Genomic DNA, 22,388 nt, shown 5'->3' with positions numbered 1-22,388 from the left:
GATGTGTCACTCTTTAAATTATTATGTTTTTCTAAGTCTATGACATTCTTTGCCTAACCACACCAATGAAGTGTGATTGTCAGGCATGCTTTATTAAGGGGCAAATGACCATCTGCTGAGGATGGAAAACATATTTGCAGATCTTAAATAATTTAGAGGACATTCCTTATGTCAAGTCAGGACAGTGCTGAACATGCACTCAGTTCCCAATGTCTACCATCCTGCCCTGGATCGTAAGACAGTGGCAGGGAGGAAGCCAACCCTCAGATTCAGGGCACTCAAGAAAGAGTTCGAGAGCCCCCACTGGCCGAGATCAAACACCTTTGCTTGCCATAGGTCTCCTCCGCATCAAGATCCAGGAGATGAGGCACCAAGGATAGAAGGTGATGACAGTAAGAATGAGTCTCAGATTTAGACTTTTGACCTCCCAGACAGCATTCTTTCAACAAACATTTAGTGCGCAGCCACTGTGCCAGCCACAGTGCTTGGTATAGGGCATTAAAAACATAATAGTGTCTTTGGCCAAGCAAGGTGGCTCACGCCTGTAATCTAGCGCTCTGGGAGGCTGAGGCGGGTGGCTCACTTGAACTCAGGAGTTTGAGACCAGCCTGAGCAAGAGTGAGACCTCATCTCTACTAAAAATAGAAAATTAGCTGGGCATCGTGGTGCACACCTATAGTCACAGCTACTGGGGAGGCTGAGACAGGACAATCACTTGAGCCCAGGAGTTCGAGGTTGCTGTGAGTTAGGCTGATGCCACAGCACTCTACTCAGGGAAAAAGAGTGAGACTCTGTCTACAAAAAACAACAACAAAAACAACAACAACAAAAACATAAGACCCAGTCCCTGCTCTAAAGTAATTTACAATGTAATAGTGAGAGAGACACACAAAACAAATCATTAGATATTCATTCTGGCACCAAAATATATAGATTTTCCCATCCAATCTTTGGACAGTTGTTATCTAGAATGGAGTTCTTAAAGTATGGAAAGGGTAATCCCTTACAACTTTCAGAAAGGACATCAGGACTTAAGAAGAGAGAGTCAAAGCCAGTGATTTAAAACAATTCTGGACTGTGAAAGCAGCATTAAACCAACAGTCAATTAAAATCTGTCAGACTATAACCTCAATGAGGACAAGGATAAAATCGGCCTTGTTTGCTGTGGTGTCCCTAGTTTTTAACATAGTGCTTAGAACACCATAGTGCCTGGTGTTCAGTAAATGTCTGTCCGTTGGTTGGTTGCTTGGATTGATGGGTGGGTGGATGAATGGATGGACTGTCAGGTGGATACGGATGAAAGGATAGGATGTCTCTAGGTACCCAAGTACTAGGGGCCGGACCATGTCTCCCCACTCTCTGGGAGGGCCAAAACAGCTATGGCAGAGTTGAATATCCAACTGGAGAATTTTATGGGGTGCAATGTTGTTTTTAAAAGTGTGTCTTGCCTCTATGACTAAAATTAACACTTCCTTAAAAAATACCCAGCAGTATCTGCAGAGCTGGCAGCTGGATAAGACTTCAGTCAGTGGACAGGCCAGTGGCTCCCAGAGCCTAGCATGGACCTGCCTCTCTCCACACGTCCCATGCTGAGGATCACTGTTACCACCCCCAGCCTTGCCTTTCCGTGACTCTTTCTCACCCTCCATCATGCTTCCTCATGCTTCGTCACGTTCCAGTGCCTCCTTTCTGGGCCCAGGGCTCTCCTAAGGGTCCTGGCAGCTGTGACTTACACCTGGTTGTGCAGGTGGGTCAAGGTGCTACTCCTGAAGAGAACACTGCATGTTGAGCTTTATCCTTAAGTGAAGCTTCAAAGGGGACAATGATCTTTTAAGGGAATTTGAAATACCACAGTGAGGACTGAGGTTATCTGTCATCGGGGAGGACCAGTGACCATTCCCGGGACCCTTCCTGTCTCACAGATGGCTGTTCTGCTCCTTACAAAGACACGGGGGAAGGCCACGCGCTCTGCCGCTGCAACCCCGGGACAGGAGCACAGGCTCGTGTCAGGGCGGCTGCTCCCGGAAAAGGGAAGGGATTCCGGTGACAGGGGCAGCCCCACACATCCTCAGAAACGCTGTCTGCACTTCCTCTGCAGGGGACCAGTAGGGCCATTCAGCCCCCCTTTCACCAAGAGCCTCGAATTTAGACCTTGAAGTCATTTCCAACTGAGGTTACACACAAGCCCAGAGGCAGGCTGACAGGGTTGAGAGGAGGAGGCCTTCACAGCTCCACACCTGGGTCCTGGGACGGGACCACACTCCCTGCAGCAAACCACAAATTAACATTTTATAAATCCTGTAATTAATTGATGAATAGCACAAGTCTATGTTTCTGGTATTAAAAGCAATAAGTTGTTAAAGGTAAACATTTAAAGTACACCACTGTTTTTGTAACCCTCGTTTGGCATTTTTTCATTTTTCAATGGATCAGGAGTCTCAAGAAATGGAAGTGGCCCAGGCCTCTAGACAGCCCTGGTCGGGGCTTGTTAATAAAGCTCCTTTGCACGGTTGGGCCAGAGGCCTGGCAAGCGTGCCGCCGGCACCGGGACGCCTCGGTTTCTCGCAGAGAGACAGCCCTGTGTCTCTGGATAGGTGTTCGAGTCCACACGGTGTGATTCCCCGGAAATCTGACCAAGAGATCCAGTAAACCTGAATGCCTGGGACACAAGGTTTACCAACGCTTGGGTTAGCAGAAGTTATGACTAATGTCAACACCCAAAGAAAAGCAGCCATCTAATTACTGGATTGTTATAACTGTACGCTTCCTAATTTTTAGATAAAACTTGAGATTCCCTTCTTTCCACCGGAAGCATCTGTGGGCTGAAAGGAAAGAATGAAAAGGAATCTCTTACCTTGGGGTCCATAGAGAGGTTTCAAGCAAGACTACAAACACCTTGAAACTGCAACAAAACAGTGTATGTGCATATGAGTAATCTTCTGGGAAGAAGGCTCATAGTTTTTATTAGATTCTCAAAGGGTGTGTGTATACACACACATGTTAAAAACTACTGCCAAAGCCCACACTTTCAGATAAAAGGAGAGTACTGAATGGAGAAATAGAAATGAGAACATCTGTGGATGAGTTAGAATTCTTGGGGTGTTTTATGTACTTTCGAGGAGGTTCTCTTCAAAGACTGACAGGTTTCTTTGGTCTGAAGTACTCAATCTCACTCATTTCCTCCTTTCCTGAGCTGCAGACCCTGGGCTTCCTGTGTTCCTTTCACTGCACTTTCGCTTTGTATTTAATTGCAATTGTGTTTTGATGTACTGGTTTTACCTAAATCTCTGACCGCATTTATAGGACCACTAAAAAAGTAAACTGGCACAGAGTCCTTTGGTTGGTTGATTTCATAAGACAGATATTTTTAGGTTAGAAATCATGTGAATGGGCCAGATTACACTGGGCGGCTCTATGTTTTAGCTCTGTGAACGTTTAGTGCAGCTTATTGCTGGATTTAGTGAGTCAATGGTTATTAAAACACCAAAGCAGTCCCTTTCAGCTTTGATAAATCCTCTGATGCCACCATTTTTCCTATTAAAAAGAAAACATAAAATCACATTAAATTAGCCCACCCAATAGAATCATTTGCCTGTAAAGTTTTTATAAATTAAGACATTGTTTATTTTCCTCTGGCTTATGCTCTCATATTTTCTAGTTAATTAGTTGGTAGATGAACTACAAACTAGGAATCCTGGGTTCTAATTCTCATTCTGGCAGTACTAACTTTGTGACCTAGTAAGTCACTTAACCTGACTCTTCATATCCTCCAGTGTGAAGCACGGGCACTAAATCTGATATCTCTGGGTTCTTCCAGCCAACGTCTATGATCCCACGAATTGATGACTACGTAAATGTGCCTTAAATATAAGTACTTGACTGCCGGCACCTAGAAGGATAAAAGCCATAATGTAACCATTTCAAGTATATTTAAAAAATATTTCAATACGATAACATAACCCTAAGTCACATAATCTTTTATTAGGCCTACATAAATTCAATCATAATTTATGCCTTCCAAGCTGTAGAGTATAACTAGCTCAAGAATAAACTGTTAAAAAGTTACTGTTAAAAAGTTTTACTGAATCTTAGATTCAGTAAAACACGTAACTCATTTAGAAGATGAGGAAGATCTTAATATCAACTTCAAAGGGTTCTGTGAGGATGAGATGAGAGAATCCATATGAGTGCCTGACACATAGTAAGTGCTCAATAAACAGCACCACTGTCATTATTTTTTACTGGTGGGTTTCAATTTTCCTTTCCAAACAAATTTCCTTCTGCTTCAATATTTCTGAAAAACTAAGTATCAAAGAAAATGTCAGAGAATTTTGGACCCTCAAGTATTGTGTGTTAAGTGGAATCGGGCACAGCAGGAATCAGCCCTCAGCTATGTGATTTTAGACACGTTACTTAGTTTCTCCACACTCATTTTCTCATGTATAAAAACAGAGTAACAACAACTCTACAGGGTGTGCAAGGATTAAGAGAAATACGGCATATTAAATGCTGAGAACAGTGCCTGCTATACAACTACAAAAGGGAATTCCTAGAAAAATAAAAATCACTTTTTCTTTTTTTTTGGGAGGGGGTTTTCCAGTAAGGACTGGAAAACCTGCTAGACAAATTCTAAAAGAACTGTAACACTAAAAAAAATTACTTTTTCTATAATTCAGTGACTCCCATTACTGTATAGACTAAAAGTTCCTTTCACAAGTCATAACAAATTCTGAAAAACTTTAATACAATCATTTCAATTGTACAATGAATTAAAAATATAAATAGCAAAGTATCAAATAATGTTTTATTAATTGAGACATATTCAAACTTGAAAATCCTTTTCCAAATTTCTAAATCATCTCAAATTTTTCTCACTGGATCATGCCATATTTTTTAAGTTAAAATAATATTTTAAAGAGGGAAAATAATTTTACTCCCATATCCTCAATCAGAATTTGATGCATTCATTTACAGAACAATTTTGAACATGAGATAGAATTACTCAAAACTGGGTTTATAAACCAAGAAATCATAATCATGATAAACTGCCCAAGGTTTTCTAAGTTTAATTTCTACAATCAGCCTTGTAACAATGACCAGGATTGACCCTTAAAAATAATTGACTGCATTAAAAAAAAAATTTAACTTAGAATCTGAGGTTCATTTTAAAAGGGGGACATGTCTGATGAAAAAATAGGCTAATAACCAACTTTAAAAACAATAATATCTATAATTATAATTTATTTAAGAATTAACAACTTGCATCCTCTTTATCATCAAGCCATTTACAAACCTAAGTCTCAGCAAGAGTAAATATGTAAAACAATTCCATGTACCAGAGAGAAGGCTGAATACAAAGATTCTGTCTTATTCATGAAACATATTTCTCAGAACTTCGCTTTGTAATAATTTCATCAGGAAGTAAAAATATATAGCCTTACCAAGATATGTGCCATTTTTTTATCAGGTAATATTTTTTTTCTATAAGCCATCTTTGCATTTCTTTTGCCATAAATTAAATACATGTCAATTTCTAAATGGTATAATTAAAACCCAGCAAATATCTTTTTTTCTCCTTGAAATTGAATAATTTTGTCCTGCTGAGAAGCTGCATAAATCTTGGCTAGTTTGTACATTTTTACTTTCAAAGATGTAATGTAACCATCAGAGCTGTTACATCATGTAAATAAATCTCAAAGATGGTATTAATATAAAAACTATATCACATAACCCTAAAAATTTAATATATCTGCCATGGCAATAACCAGATCATTTTTCCAAACAAATATATATTCCATCATGTCATTTTGAACTTTTGCTGACCTTTTTTTTTTTTTTTTAAGAAAGAAAACTACAATTGAGACCAAATGTTTTGTGAAAGAAAATACAGGCAAGCTGATTTGGCCAAGTACAGTTAATTTCAGATTAAAGATGTTATTATATATTAGAACCTAACCCATTTTTTCATAAGCTGGAGTAATTGTGATATAATCACGATATCACTTAGGAAGTCTAGAAGATGGCAATAGTGCTTAGAGTGTGTTTTTTGAATGGTTTGATATAAACTATGACTACCAATTACACAATTTCTTTTTTTAAACAAATCAAATGCAAGGTTTGCTGCAGTTTGAATAAGGGCTACAACTATGTCAGCATCTTTTCACAAATTATAAAAACATTTATATCAAATGGAGAGTGTTCCTGCAGCATCCTTTGTGCCACCCATCCTTGCCCCTTCCAGGTTTTCCGTCCACATCACCCAGCCCATCTCTCATGCTCCTCTCTCTTATTTAGTTCAACCTCATCTTGGTTCCAGAATCTCTGGCTTCTTTCAATTCAACTCTGCACCTGTAATAAACCCAAAGTCCCCAAGTCCCCACATTTTAAGCACTGGTTGGATCAGTCAAAGGAATCTAAACAGCAGATGCAGTGACTCTATAGAAATAAAGTCACGAGGGCCCAGCACAACCTGTACACTGCAAGTGAAGCCTGTGTCCCTGAGGACTGGGTCTGCATACAACAGTAAAGAAATGATTCTCTAAAGACCCTTGCAAGAATGGCAAAATCCTACGAACCACACCATCCACATCCTCCGCTCTCTGGAGCTCACCATGCTGAACTACACACAAACACACACACACATACATACACACACATCTATTAAAAACATGGATGCAAAACCTAACTTTCCCTGAGTATCATCCGTAAATTATACCTGAGCCTCTTCTGAATGTTCCCATGAGGAGATCAGTTCACATACTACCTCATAAAGGACATAATTCCTACTATGGAATTTACTGAGAGATTCTGTATTATATTTAATACTTTAAAGCTCATTTCAGCCAGGTTAACACATTAACTGCCATTAGAGTTGTATTTAACTCACTCTAGTTTGGATCCTGAGGCCACGTGAAGCATATATAATGTTGACGTTCTCATTATTACAATTAACGTCGAAAATTTAATTCTAAAAATATGGATTAAATGAATGGAAGTCAATAAATTTTGTTTTTCTATTTTTGTTTACCTTTAAATTACACTTGAAGTTTTTATTCTATTTTCATAATAAAACACTGTGGCGCCAAGGAAAAGTTTCTGGTTTTTCTGTGTGGCAGCCAATGTGTTAAACCTCTAGTTTGAGGGATAATAAACTTCTCCTCTTTCTTATTTGCCAAAGAACTGTGAATTTAATAATAGAATTTTCATTCATTTAAAAAATGACCTAGTGCACTTTAAATGGAGGGGGGAGCGCGGCTTAACCAGGGTTAGGAGGCCAGGCGGCTGCTCTCCACTAGACCAGCTGACATCCCCAGTAGCTTCTTTCCATGCTTCAAAAACAAACAGCAAAGAGCACAAACTGAAACAAAACCAAACACTTGTCATCTTAATAACTCAGATACTGAACGTTCTATGATTATGTCTGCTTTGCTTTTAAAAAATGTGGCATATAAAAATTCAAATTTACAAAAGAGATAAAGGAATAATTTTGCTTGACAAAAAACTTTTCCTTAGAACATCCAACTTGTCCAGAGCCCTAAAGTATGACTCAAATAAAAAAAAAATTCAGAGCATAATATTTCAAAAATATAGCTGCTGCATGAAATAGGGTTTACCTGTGTATACGCACAGATAAAGAGAAGACATAGGAACTTAACAATCTTTGCTGAAAGCAAATGGGTACATGCTCATATGCATGTGATAAGATAACCTGCTATCAGAACCATTCCTGACATTTTGGTTTTCATATCTGCCTTTTCCTTCTAAAGTACATTTGACACTTTCCTCAGCTTGGTGCAATTGCCAACAGCTTCTGCTCCTCTTTGCACTTAGGATTCCAGAACAGTATGTCATATGGTTAACCAATATTCACTCATGTGCTTATTTTTTTTAAGTTATTAGAATAAGAAACTCCACAGGCGTAACAAGTTGCTTATCTTTGGGCACAAAATCATGAATGAAAAAGAATCTTGCCCCAAAGGAAATCATGTGGGCTGTCACATAATCCTGGCCTCTGTCAATATCTGAAAGGGAGGTGGGTGAACCTGGAGTAGGCAGGATTTCTCACACCTCAGCACCAGCATTCGTGGTTTGTGCTATATCTTTACACTGCCTGTACCATTATGCACTTAATACTCTTCTGAAATGACTTTAAATCAATTTGTTCATGGTACTTAGACTCACCTTAAGCAATACTATTTGTAAAGTAGTGGATTTGATGTACAAGATATATCAAAAATATTTTTCTGTATATTATCTAAAATTACTTTGACTACCACAACATGCCACACACTGGAAAATGCTGGCTTAAAAAGCAAGAACACTGCACTGGCTTCCGTGGCCAGCTCTGCCCTAGCTACATGTGCCATAGGGTGAGTCATTTTAAGCTCTGGGGATCTCCTGGTTTGCTCATCCATAAGTAAAATGCCAGGGTAACCTCAAAAGTTTCTAAATCCTAAAATTCGATGATCCCAAGACTCCGAGAGTGATTTGTACAGTCACCTTGCACAGTAAATCAAAGCAGAGTCACACACAGGCCTTGGGATTCTTAATTCCCAATTTAATGCTTCAATTTCGTCTTCCACATCCTAATGTGCACACAAATGCACACGGAATTTGGAAATCCTGGGAAATGATGGCAAGCACGTATCTAGTGCTTACCTTGTGTCAGGGACAGTTCCAAGAATGCAACATACATTATCTCACTTCATCTTCACAACCATCTGATAACCTATTTCACAGATAGGAAACTGAGGCACGAAGAGGAGCAGTACTTTGTACAAGATTATGGGGTTAGGAAGCGATGTAGCTGGGAATTGAAGGCCTCGGAACTTGGCTACAGTGTGGCCTTTTGCCACCAAACAACACTACAAATTTAGGGCACCTCTCAGCCGCTGAGGCCCCATGCAGGCATTGCTAGCAGGACTTTAGAATGAGGACAGCAGTGGGAGAGACAGAGAGAAAAAACACCAAAAATAATATGGGAAGTAAATGACAGTTGGAAGATGATATGGAAACAGAGAAGAAATACACTGCAATATGTATTCTTTTGATTAAATTCAGCATAAGTAAAATCAGCAACATAAAACCTTTTTCTAGCACAAAGAGCAAATAATAAAAATCCGGATAACATTACATCTCCAGCCCTTTTTGCCCAAAAAAGGATGATTAAAATCAAAAAGAAAAATTGTGGTCAAATGGCTCTCCAAAATAAAGTCAAATGTGCTAAAATATATATGAAATCTCTTAAATTTACTGGCTACATAAAAACAACTTCTAGTTGGGTTATTTTTTTTTCTTTTTATATTTTCATTCTTTCTACAAAAGAAAAGGAAATAATAACAATGAGAACACTTGAACTGGCCTCTTGGGTATTCACTTTGTAAAGCAGTCTATTGGGTGAATAATGTTGTGTATCTCACTGCGTTTCTCAGCCACCATGAACCCTGCAAACACATTAAAATGGCCAGAGAAGAAATAAAATAGAAGTGATGTGGGTCACCATGGAACATGCCGAAGAATACATTCAAAGTTATAGTCATGATCATAGTCTTAAAACTCATAAATGGAATGATTTGTAGAAGGAGATAAAGGTCTAATTTCAGAGTTGGATGGGGCTGAAAATATAATCTTATAATTGAAATCGTCCTTGAAACTCTCACGAGAAATCTGGTCACTCTCACTTCAGAGAGGCCTCTGCAAAAACCAACAGAACAGTGAGAGTTGGCCTAGCAAGAAAGTTTCATTTCTCCTGTAAGATCTTAGACCATCTGCAAATATAATTTTAATACTTTAATTTCCTTTACTTTAGTGAGAGTGAAAAAGTAATAAAATTTTTTCTTAAATATCCCAAGGCAGTGTGACAGTTAACAAAACAAACTAATGAAACTTTAAAGTAATTATGTTGAACTCTGCTGTCCAAGTGGATTGGTCTGGTTATTTTAATATTTGTGTATCATGGATAAATATGTGGGGGTGAGGGGTAAGTGTGTATGAATAGATTCTCAGGAATTTAGAAATTCATCCAAAATTCAGCAGTTTGAGATGACTTAATGAGTTTGATAATAGGATACAGAAACTTTAATTCTTAAATCATTTGTTTTATTTCAAAGCAGTCAGGGTTGATTAATCAGCTTTAGTAATAGCTGAGTGGCTTAGATATAGTTCCTGGGGTTCTGGTAGGGAGTTGCGGGGGAGGTCATGCTGCATTACCAACTTCCTATCTACAGCAACCATTAATGGACACACTCTCAAGTTTTATTAAATCCACAGGTTTTTAATACCAAGCTGAGCTTAGCCCTTGGACATGTGCACAGAGTGGAGCCACCTCGGTAGGGAAATTACTGCATTCATTCTTGTAGCCAGTGATGCCTTTCTGTTTTATTTTATTTTATTTTTGTTTTGGGGAACAGCCTTAATTATTTTGGAGTAGTGAATTTCACAAGTCTTACGTAGCCTTAAAGGTTCTCCACTACCACTTTTGTCTGAGTTGCTGATTTCTAAACGTCTCTCTGATAGGATGAGTAAAATGTTTTAAATGCACATAGGTAAAGGTAGCTTCGTTCATATGACAACACTTCGCACTTGTGTAGGACTTTATTGTTTTCAAAATATTTTCATATATTTTACCTCGTTATGGTTTCCAGCCTGTGTAAACCATCTAATAATTACTAACTCTGGGATGATCGTGATCTTTTAAATCAAGACAATCAGATCATTTGTTTTCAACAAAAGTTTTAATTACTTAAGGAGCCTGGGATCAGTGAGTTGTTCTGTTTTTTTGTTTTTTTCCAAAGAATACCTCTGCTCCTTTTATGCATTATTTTGATAAGATCTGGTTGTCCTTATTGCCTGTGGAGGCTGAATGTGTCAACCACTGCAGGTTAAACGTCCCCGCATTGCAATGTGATTAGCTTCTTAAAATACTGATGTCTTACATAACACTCCACTGCACATCTCTGCCTGCAGAGTGGTAACTTGAGATGATCCAATTTATTGAAACGTACTCAAAGAATTAATTCCTGGGAGCTAAACCACACACTATTTAGCAGAAATCCTCTGCTAAAAATGATTGGTAGGGATATGAGGTTAATAATTTTTGTGTTTGCTTACAGTTATTCTGGCTTAATTTCATTTAATTAAACCATTTTATGACAAACACATGAAAAAACTCAGTACCTTTAAAAAATGAAATCAAATATGCCCATAAATTAGCTTTCTGTGTGTGCTACTGTAATTTAAAATACATAAAAATTTAAATGCTTTCTAAATAGATCAAGGGGATCTAATATCTGAATCTATCTTCTTATATCTATTCATATTTGGTTAACAGACCAAACCAATTCTCATCACTAAAATAAATTTAATATACTTTAATTGTGCATGAAGTTAACATATACAATTTTTACTCAGTTTTTTCTAGATGCTAGTTTCAGGCACTAAAATAAAGATCTCTACTGACAAGCTTAATTGACTTTGCATGCATCCACATTCTTTTCGATGTTACATTTTGGGGTTAAAGTCTCTAATAATTAAAGCCATTACAATTATTAGGAAAAAGACAACAAGGAACCCAAATGTAGTAGGAAAATCATGGTGGGAAAAATATTATTTAAATCCCACATTTATTTTCCAGACACATTTTGTGTTTTTATAAGGGGAAAAGAAGTACAACTTGGCTAACAATTAGAGAAAGATATTTAGTAAAAGAATATGACTTTGAGTTTTTGGCACTATTTACAAAGAAGTAACCCAAAAGTTTGTAAACTGACCCTTAACTGGTTTGATTAAAAGAAGGTAATTAATAAATGACAAGACAGAATGAAAAGTTCATTGTGGCATTTGATAAACCACCCAAGAAGTTAAATCAATGCTTTTCTGTTTAATTTCACTATTTGTTTTTCCATTTGAGCTGCCAACTTTCTAACATGCTACAGAAGGAGGAGGCGATTTTCCTTTTTTTTTTTTGATTGATAAACATCACATATTTTTGTTTCAAATCAATTGAACTTTTTCAAGATGATCCTTGCATTTGCTGTCACACTTGTGGTGAAGCCATTATTCCATCAAAACTTTTAAAATAGCACCCCCTTTTGTAGCTACTTTGACAAGAACACCATAACAGTTCACATCACCCTTGACCTTCAGGGTGTATATCATCTTGTCAACATATAAACAAACACACTATTGGTTGTATTTTAATAGATTTTTGGTAAATATCAAGATCCAATTTATCAAAAGGTTCACCCTAAGTGACAGCTCTGAAGTTCTGCATTGCATTTGCAATGCTAATTCTGACTTTTAATAAAAAATGATATTTGGGTTATGTTTTTTCTTTTGTTTTTTTCAGCAAAGTGTAGTACACTACTACAACCTTTTTTTTATTCTTTCTATGAAGGAAGCTTTTACTCATTCAGTTACAAAAGGCTAAGATTACTAGTATTATCAAAGGTGGTTTTGTTCTCTCAGTTATAGGAGAAACACACGTTTGCACAGGAAGAATTTATGTGAGATTCCTAGTACTGTCCCCCTAGCTTGCAAAATGCATAACCTAGGATAATAAGAAGACTTTATTTTAAATGGAAAAGGAGATGATAACAAAGATGACTAACACCATTTCTGCAATCAATTAATTATTTCCTTTTTACTTTCGTATTCACAGCCCTCTCACACTGGGTGTGCTGACTTTGTATCTTCTTCTAAAAACATAAAATGTGTTATCAATATTAATGTGCCCTCTCTCCTTACAATGCCTTGACTAGAGAGATAACTATAGGAATGTTGTATACTTTGTGGACTAGGAGAATTGGATGGACAAAATGTACAGGGAATAGCCTTCAAGATAAAATTCGTTAAACATAACATGTAAGAGTTTACAGACCATGGATTACAGGTTCACACCTGTAATCCTCCTCCAAGGCAGGAGGATCACTTGAGCTCAGTAGGTGGAGACCAGCCTGAGCAAGAGCAAGACCTTGTCTCTACTAAAAATAGAAAAATTAGCCAGGCGTCATAGCGCACACCTGTAGTCCCAGCTATTTTGGAGGCTGAGGCAGGAGAATCGCTTGAGCCCAGGAGTTTGAGGTTGTAGTGAGCTATGATGATGCCACTGCACTCTACTTGGGGTAAAAGAGTGAGACTCTGCTCAAAAAAAAAAAAAGTTTATCAAACTTCAACAACTGTAAAGATATATTATCTACATGCTGATAAAATAGAAAAAAAATATATCAGAAAGCTAGTATATCTGGGAAAGAAAATTTTTTTATAATTAAGACCTCTAAAATAACAATATTAAGAAAAAGACAGGGCCTCTAAAAGATATTGACTACATCTACACACACGTGTACAACTGTAATTCTATCATTTCAGAAATCATACTTGGAAACTACCTTGTATAGGCACAATTTCTTTGAGTCTGTGCCAACCACTCAGCAGAAAACACAGATGTATTTAGAAAACATTCAAAGCTTCCTGAAATGTCAACACACTTTGAGAGTGCTTCACCAGTGATATGGGGATGATATACCTACTCTTGTGAAAAACTAAACAAGGAAACCCATTAGAAGGTACTTGCAGAAAATCCAAGATTTGAAAACTTCTCTGTGATAAGTTAGAAAGAGGAAACGCGCACAGGTACACACACACACACACACACACACATACATACACACACGCGCACACAAATCTCCACATAACTCACTGTTACTTGGAGGAAATTGTTTACCCTTTTTATGTGAAAAGTGATCATTCTAATTTAATTGGAATTAGCAATAATTCTAATTTTGAAAGGCCTTAGATGTTTCTCCACATTTATGCACCCATGTGTCAACGGATGGGATTCTTAGCACTAAAAAAACTAGAAATGTAGCTAGTAATAGTAAAGGAAGTTTGGATCTCTCTACATAAACATATTTAAGTATGACATCAAGAAGGATAAGTGTTATAAGAAAGGCACATACTTCAGAATGAGAAATGCCCAGGTTAGAAATAATGACAGTTAATAGTCATAGGCTGCTCACTCTGCAAAACACTGTTCTAAATGCATTATACATGGTTAACTCATCTCAGCCTCAAACTGCCTTATGGAAAAGATACTATTATTGTCCATTTTATCTTTGCGGTACTCAAGGCACAGAAAGGCTAAACAACTAAATCAAGGACTCACTTCTAGTAGAGAACAGCTGAGATGCAACCCTGTCTTAGATGCAAAACATCTGGCACTGTACTACATATATAATAAGCATTCAATATGAATAAATAACTCTTATCATCATTGTTCATTCAGCAAATATCAAAACTTGAGGATATACATTTGAGTCAGACAGGACCTTTGACCTCAAGTTGTTTTTATTCAATCTACTAAAACAGATATTAAAATTTATGACTATAATGCATCATGATGTTAAGATAGACATAGTTTTCAGGCTTCAGCTTTTGATGTATTAAAAGGGAATAATTAAACCACCCTCAAAAGGATGATTCAAGGTGGATAATGTGTGCAAAGTGCACAGAACAATGCCTGACACATGGTAAATGCTGTTAATATTAATAATAACTTTAAATTTTTTTAATTTTTATAGATACATAACAGTTGTACATATTTATGGGGTACATGTGATATTTTGATACAATTATACAATGTGTAATGATCAAATCTGGGCAATTGGGATATCCATGACCCCAAACATTTATCATTTCTTTGTGTTGGGAACATTCCAAATCTATTCTAGCTATTTTGAAATATACAATAAATTGTTGTTAACTATAGTCACCTTATTGTGCTACCAAACACTGGAGATTATTCCTTCTCTCTAGCTCTATTCTCCCCCATTAACCATTCCCTCTTTATGCCCCCACCACTACTCTTCCCAGCCTCTGGTAACCGTCATTCTATTCACTACCTCTATAAGATCAATATTTTTTAGCTCGCACATATGAGTGAGAACATGTGACACAATTTTTTAACATAATGAAAGGAGTATAGTAGCAGAGAATACTGTGTGCTATTAAGAATAAAGAAATACAAGCAGAATTGCAGCTGCACCAAATTCTCAGATCATCTCTTGAGAGAATTAGTAACTGCTTATTGGCTATCATTTGGCTCAAATGCAATTTTTAATCTCTTAATACCATAAACACATTAATGACAGATGGCCTTTATTGTTTGAAAAGAATTCCTAAATAAATGACAGAATTTAAGTAAAGTCACTACAAAAAGAGATCCTCAGTGCCTGATTCTAATAAAAAAAATATGTGCACTGCTGCGCATATTAAGAAATTAGTTACTCCTCATGCTTGAGGATTTCTTGATACTTTAAGATGCGTTTCAGACTTAACTACTATTGAGAAAGAGATAAAGAGAGAAGGAGGAGGGGAGGAAAAACGGAGGAGGGGAGGAAGAAGGAAGGAAGGAAGAGAGGGAGGGAGGAAGGGAGAGAGGGAGGAAGGGAGGAAGGCAGGCAAGCAGGCAGGAGCCAGTTCAGATGCTATTTTTATAAACAGGAACCATTTAGGTATGAAATACTAGATTTTCTGATTCTCCCTGGCTTAGATACTAACTGGAAAGAACTTCATACTCATTTAGAGATGTGATTATATAATAAGCAGTGTGCTATGAAATTTATATAATTTAATTTTATTTAATTCTTATCTAAGTTAGGTGAGATTGATAATCCCCCATTTTACAAATGAGAAAACTGAAGTTAAGAAAAGTAAAAAGTGACTTGCCCAAAGTCACACAAAGAAGAGTCAGGAGTTGAACCAGCCTGCATGATTCTAAGGCCTATTCATTGTATTATCCCATCCAGCTCCTTTAACATAAAGGTTCACTCCTTGTATGACACTGGAAGGAAGAAGGATGCTTGGGAAGATCACAAGCAACCTTTATTTAATGTCCTCAGACTTTGTGCTTATTTACATTGCAAGATGTTTCACATACACCTTAATTCAGTGGGTTTTAGGGTAGTCCTACAGGTTGGTGAGTACCCCAGGAGATTTTTACTGGACTTAGATTTGAAGATGCTCTTTGTTAATGATAATCTATACATTAAGTCTTGGATTTGGTATTGTTTCATAGTTACATACTACCCCTTCCCTTTCTTCTTGCCCTTCCGTATGAGGAATCCCTTAGAATAGCATTTTTCTAAAAGCTCTGTTTTAGGATCAAAATCATCTTTTGCTTTATTTTCATCCATAGATAGTTCCAGGCATAGATTTAAAAGTTAACAATCCTTGAAAAGGATTAAGTCTCATAACAATGCTTTAATTTTTTCAACCCCAAATAAGTACTCACTTCTCCATTTACTTCCCTTGACATTGATGCATACAAAGACTGAAGTCATAGGTCTAAGGATTAGAACTGAGAACTCTCCAACCTCTTGATTTTTTTTCTTCCTCAACTGTCAGATTTTCCCAATGCTTCTGGAGAATAGGAGGAAAAGAAAGTGTTGGGAGTGGGGTGGGTCTTTGCCTAAATTTTCGGAGTCAGGATTTTCAGTTACATTTACTGCTAAACCATTTGCACCAAAACAACAATAGTGAACATTTATCAAATCTTCCTTACCCCAAAAGAAGAAATTATTTTGTGTCACATTATAAAGCACAAAAAGTTTATTAAGGTGCTAGGACCAGGTGAATAGCTTGAAAGTTTCTTTCTTGGAAACGAAGGTAGAGACAGGTATAAAACCTTTAGAAATTTTTTTTTTTTTTTGAGACAAAGTCTTGCTCTGTTGCCCTGGCCTGGCTAGAGTGCAGTGGTGTCGTGATAGTTGACTGCAACCTCAAACTCCTGGGCTCAAGGGATCCTCCTGCCTCAGCCTCCTAAGCAGCTGGGACTAGAGGCATGCGCCATCACGCCCAGCTAATTTTTCCTATTGTTTTTTTTTTTTTTTTTTTTGTAGGTACAGGGTTTCGCTCTTGCTCAGGCTGGTCTCAAACTCCTGACCTCAAGCTATCCCCCCACCTCAGCTTCCCAGAGTGCTAGGATTTACAGGTGTGAGCCACCATGCCGGGCTGGAAATTCTTATTGGCTAGGAACAGTCTCCTTAAAATTAATCTTATTACCTACATTCTAAGAAAATGTAGGAATATATATTATCTGTTCTGCAGGAGACATATCTTGCTTAAACAGACAAAACTTGGATTCCAAGAAACTAGTGGCATCTTAAAAAGGACTGGGCTGGTTCCAAGAGCATTTCAGAATCCAGGTTTGTAGGTGGCTGGCACAAGAGTATCCCATAACTAATTAGCTAAGCCCAGAGAAAAGGTTCATCCCAAATAGTACTGGTCTGATGGTCATTGCCGGGGTCCTGGCCCTCTATTATGATGGAGATGCTACACTAATTTCACCAGAAAAATCATGATCAATTAGGATCAATAGCTCCCTGCTTTCAGACTTTTAAGTACTCACCACCTCCTCTGACATTTCATGCAAAGCAAAAGAGATATAGTGATCACCACAAGTGTGACATAAATCATGGCAGCCCCTGGTTCCTCTTTCTGACCTCGCTGATACTGTCCTGCACTCTTCTCAGATGAATGAGGAAGATTGGGCCTAGTTATACATGAACAAGAGCGACAAGCTGAAATGAATGCATAAGAACACCTTGCAGGTTGTTTCCTCATTCCCAGAACTTGTTTGTTATACCAACTTGGTTCCTACTTCCTGGCTATTAAAATGTAAGTAATTAAGACCTTAAAGCAGCCTCTGTCCAGCTGTAGATGAACTACTCCACCTTCTACTCTCCCATCCCACACTCACGCACAGGCACAACAGAGTAAACACAGACAGACAGGGACAAAGACCCTGTAAAGTTCTGACAGTTAGCATATAGTTGTTCTCTAAGATCTCTAAGAAAGAACTTTCTACGGTTTCTCTCTGGCACCTGCACACTGGGATTCATCTTTCAAGAGCATGAAACTAACCCTGTCTTCAGTGATACCACTCAGGGAAACTATCTCTTCTGCAGATTTCTGAAACCAAAAATAATTTTTTTTCCCCAACTTTCAAGTCTCTCCTATTGGAAGTCACAAAAAAGGCCAAAGAAATGGAGGAGGAAGTGCCATTCCGAATACCAGGGAACTTCTTCCCAAGCCTAATTATAATTTCCCCCAACCAAGAATACTCATCTTGCTTATATTTTTGCCTTGAACCTATTAAGCACATAGGAGGAGTAAGATTGGAGGAGGGGCATGTCAAGTAGACTTTGAATTTCTGGCAAATGGCTCACTGTATATTTCATTTCAAAGGCCTAATTATGTCTGCATAAATAAACTGTGCTACGCAGCTTGATGCATGGCCATTTGTCATATTAAAACAATGGCATCCAAAGTAAATCTCCATTAACATTGTTTAACTTTAATGCTTTGGGGTGTTTGCTACTCAAATGATTTTAAAAAATGGAGTGATTTATGATACCACAATTTAAATGAGGCAACATAACAAATAGACTATGAGTCACCAAGACTTAAAATGTGCTATAAGCCCAGCTGTTAGCAGTGCAAAAGGCACCCACAGCTGAAGAGTCCCTAGGCTCTGTGGGGCTTTTGCCACGTGTGTGTGTGTGTGTGTGTGTGTGTGTGTGTGTGTGTGTGCGCGCGCACGCGTGCGCGCATGTGTAATTATATGGAATGAACAGGGTACTGGGAGAATTTTCAGGAAAATGTAACACAAGATTTCAAAAAAATCCAACTTGCCAACAGTCAGTCTCCAGGGTAATGATGAAGTCCTGGCATCAAACCTTTGGGATATACAAAATGGAAATAGAGAAAAAGTAAAATTTTTTTCACATATCTGGATGCAACATCATGGACTATTCTTTCCTTTAGTTTACTTTGTTATTTTAGAAAACTATGTAGAATCTTTATTTTACATGTAGAAAAAAAATACAGAGCTCGAAGACATGTCCTTTCAGAGGTCATAGATCAGTCTTCCAAAGTAAAAACAACTTACATAGGCCAATAAATTAATAAATGGCAGAGCTGTCCAACTTTCCAGACTTCTCTGGTCTTAACCATAAATTTTGTGGATGCAACAATATCTTGGTTTTCACTGCTGTCAAACTTGTCTACTTTCCTCCTGGGTAGAACCATTTTAATCCCTGATCCCTGTCCCATCTAAATCAAGGCAACGTGATTGCCAAAAATAGCAAAGTTTCTGAATTAGATACTATATATCTGTAAAAGACCAGAATAATCTCATTTAATGCCAGCTCTAAGTTAGGCTATTGTCTTAAAGAGCAGATTTGGGTAAACACATTTACCAATGGAGCAATAATATTTTTGTCTTAGGCCTTGAGAACCAAACTTCCTGTGTGTTTTCCATAAAAATACTTTGAGGTCTTTTAAAACAAGGCACCATATGAAGTGTGTCTAAACAGCACAAGAGTAAACTGCAATTTGGCAACAACATTCATTCTACCAATGTGAGTGGCTAAATTCGACAATTTGAGATAAAATCATTTCCACTGGAGTCTGAATTATCTGGCTGGCCATCTACACTGAAATAATTATTTAGAAAACCACCAGATTGGTTTTTCCTGTTGCACTGCATAAACAGTTACAAATGCAAAGAATTTTGGTGTGGTTGCCCTGTTGCAGGACAGTTGCAGCACGAAATAGAGATGCACGACTCGACTTCTGCACAAGGGGAGCAGCTGCTCAGCCTGGCAGGTCAGTCGCTAAGGCTGGCCTGCCCTGGACCAGGTCAGAGTTTGGCAGGGATCCTGTCTTCCCGGCCCTGCTCATGTTCCTCTGGTGAGCTTTGTTTAAAGGCTGTAACCCACTCCAAGCCGTGGATTTCTCCAGTTTTTCAAAATTTCAAATATCCGAGCTCTCCCTTTCTCTACTCAAACTTTAGCTCTCTACTTTTCTTCTCGTTTTCCTTTTTCAGTCACCCTCTAATGAGAGCCCATAGGGCTCCATCTGATATAAGAGACCAGACTGAGGCAGCTAGAAAAGCCAGATAAGAAATCAGGGCACATCTAAGGGTTTATATTAAACAGGCCTAAAGTTTCAAATGTTATCAGAGTGGTATAGAGTGTGCATGAGAGGAGACATCAAGCCTATTTAGAGAATCAGTATAAATGTAAGAAGAGAATGAAGGGCAATACAAATGACAATAATACAACCAATTCTAAAATATTTTTCCTGCAAACTTGGATGCCAAAGATGCCAAAGATAATTGAGAAGGTGCATTTATTTTGGATTCATTTTAAAGCCTACTGCTGAAATGCAGTCACCTCCAGAACCAGGGCATTTCATTCTTTCTGCCACAATGTGGTATCTAAAAGTGATCAACTAAATGAAAAAACTCCATAGCCAGCCACATGGTTCCAAGCATCCGTAATCCCTGTAATAAGAGCTGAAGGCTTTGAACTGACCACAGGTGGTTTCCCAGAACTCCAAAATGTGTTTTCCTAATACTCAAGAGTCAAAAGAGCCAAATACTAAATCCTCAGGTGTGATGTGCCTCGAAATCACCTAATTGAGGTCCTCTATCAAAAACCACTAATATGAAAGACATATGAATGGTTTTTAATAGAAAAAGGCCACAGTGTAGACAAGGGATCAGGGAAACAAATACTTTCCCACCCAATCAGGGGAGTGTAAACTGATACAACACTTCCAAAGGCAAATTGGGCAAAATTAAAAGCTTTTAAGACACAGAAATATTTTAATTCAGAAATATAAAAACGTATACCAAGAAAACAGTCATAGATAAGCAAAAAAAAAAAAAAAAACCATAAGGATTCAAATAAGGACTTCCATACCGGGGGAAAAAATTTAAGCCAATCAAATATCCAAAATTAGTCTGTATCCATATGCTGAAATACGAGCCAGCCATTAAACTTTTAGTAAAGAATATTTAGTCATTTAAAATTTTGTATAATATATGTTTTAAAAGTTACAAAAATGTTTGTAGTAGGATTTTAAACTTTGGTTTTTAAAAAGTTTGTTGTCACAGGAAAAAACTACAATGAAATACAGTGAAAATACTAACAGTGATTACCTCTAAGTGGAGACTTTATAGGTCATTTTTATTTTCTTCTTACTTCCCTACATATTCCTAGTTTTCTAAAACAATTATCCTCTGTAGTCAGAAAAAAATTTTTTGCAAAGAAAAGACAGATAACTATAGATATGATGCAAACAGATTGGGGAATTTAAGTAAAGAGTGCTCAGGAGAAAGCAGTAAAAACACTCTTAACAAGAAATGATCACCAGGAGAAAAGAAGTAATCACAGAAAGAAGCCGTAAGTCATCTCAATCATCATCCATATAAGTGAGTCCCACTTTGGGGAAATCCAATAAATAAAGGGTTTGCATTTAGGCTAGGGAACGAGAGGGTAATTATATTTCAAAAAGTTTACTACTTTACTAAAAAGTTCATTCCAAAGGTGTCTTAAATTTGCTCCTTTATACAGAGGTTCTCAAAGCTATTTGTTCATCACAATCCCCACTCGAGCTTTTATAAAATGCAAATCATCACACCACATCCCTGATTATTCCAATCCAGTAGGTTATAGGTGAGACTCAAGAATTGTTATTAAAAGGCTCACGCCTGTAATCCTAGCACTCTGGGAGGCCGAGGCGGGTGGATCGCTCGAGGTCAGGAGTTCGAGACCAGCCTGAGCAAGAGCGAGACCCCGTCTCTACTAAAAAATAGAAAGAAATTATCTGGCCAACTAAAATATATATATAGAAAAAATTAGCCGGGCATGGTGGCGCATGCCTGTAGTCCCAGCTACTCGGGGGACTGAGGCAGTAGGATCGCTTGAGCCCAGGAGGCTGAGGTTGCTGTGAGCTAGGCTGACGCCACGGCACTCACTCTAGCCTAGGCAACAGAGCGAGACTCTGTCTCAAAAAAAAAAAAAAAAAAAGAATAGTTATTAAAAAATAAAAAACTCCCCAACTGTTACAGATTAAAAGATATACAAGAAATATTTCAACAAAATGCAATGTGAAGACTTTGTTTTGATTGTTATTCAAAAAAACCAACTATAAAAAGGTATTTGGGAGAAAACGAAGGTACCTGGAAATTAGATGATATTAAGACATTATTGCTAATATCATCAGGTGTGAGGCTGGTATTGTGGTTATGTGGTGTTTTTAGAATACATGTCTTTTAGATGCTAAAAAGATAATTTACTAAAATATTTGTAGGTAAAATGTTATGGTGATTGGGATTCCATTAAAATATTCCAACAAAAAAATATAAAACAAAATAAACACAAAGTATAAAAAGCTGGAGCAAACAGTGGAGACAAGCATGGAAAGAAAAATTATTCAAAATGGATACTGGGTGCAAGGGGATTTATTATGCTATTTCTCTCTGCTTTTGGGCATGTTTGAAATTTCTATAAAAACTTAAGAGAAAAAAATTCTTCCCAGTG

The 22,388-nt window shown here is 37.5% G+C and overlaps 1 protein-coding gene and 1 non-coding gene across 2 annotated transcripts in view; both read right to left on the bottom strand.

Moving 5' to 3' along the window:
* PRDM6 (PR/SET domain 6) overlaps positions 1-22,388 on the bottom strand; it is a 96,509-nt gene that overhangs the window by 43,977 nt on the left and 30,144 nt on the right. The window lies entirely within an intron of this gene.
* LOC123648719 lies at positions 4,588-4,649 on the bottom strand. The gene has a single exon (XR_006738739.1). It is a non-coding gene; the product is annotated as a U7 small nuclear RNA (small nuclear RNA).

The sequence above is a fragment of the Lemur catta genome, chromosome 12 (assembly GCF_020740605.2).
Source record: "Lemur catta isolate mLemCat1 chromosome 12, mLemCat1.pri, whole genome shotgun sequence".
In the NCBI taxonomy this organism is placed as follows: Eukaryota; Metazoa; Chordata; class Mammalia; order Primates; family Lemuridae; genus Lemur; species Lemur catta.
Note: the sequence above shows the minus strand (reverse complement) of the source record. Positions and strands in the feature narration are given on the sequence as shown.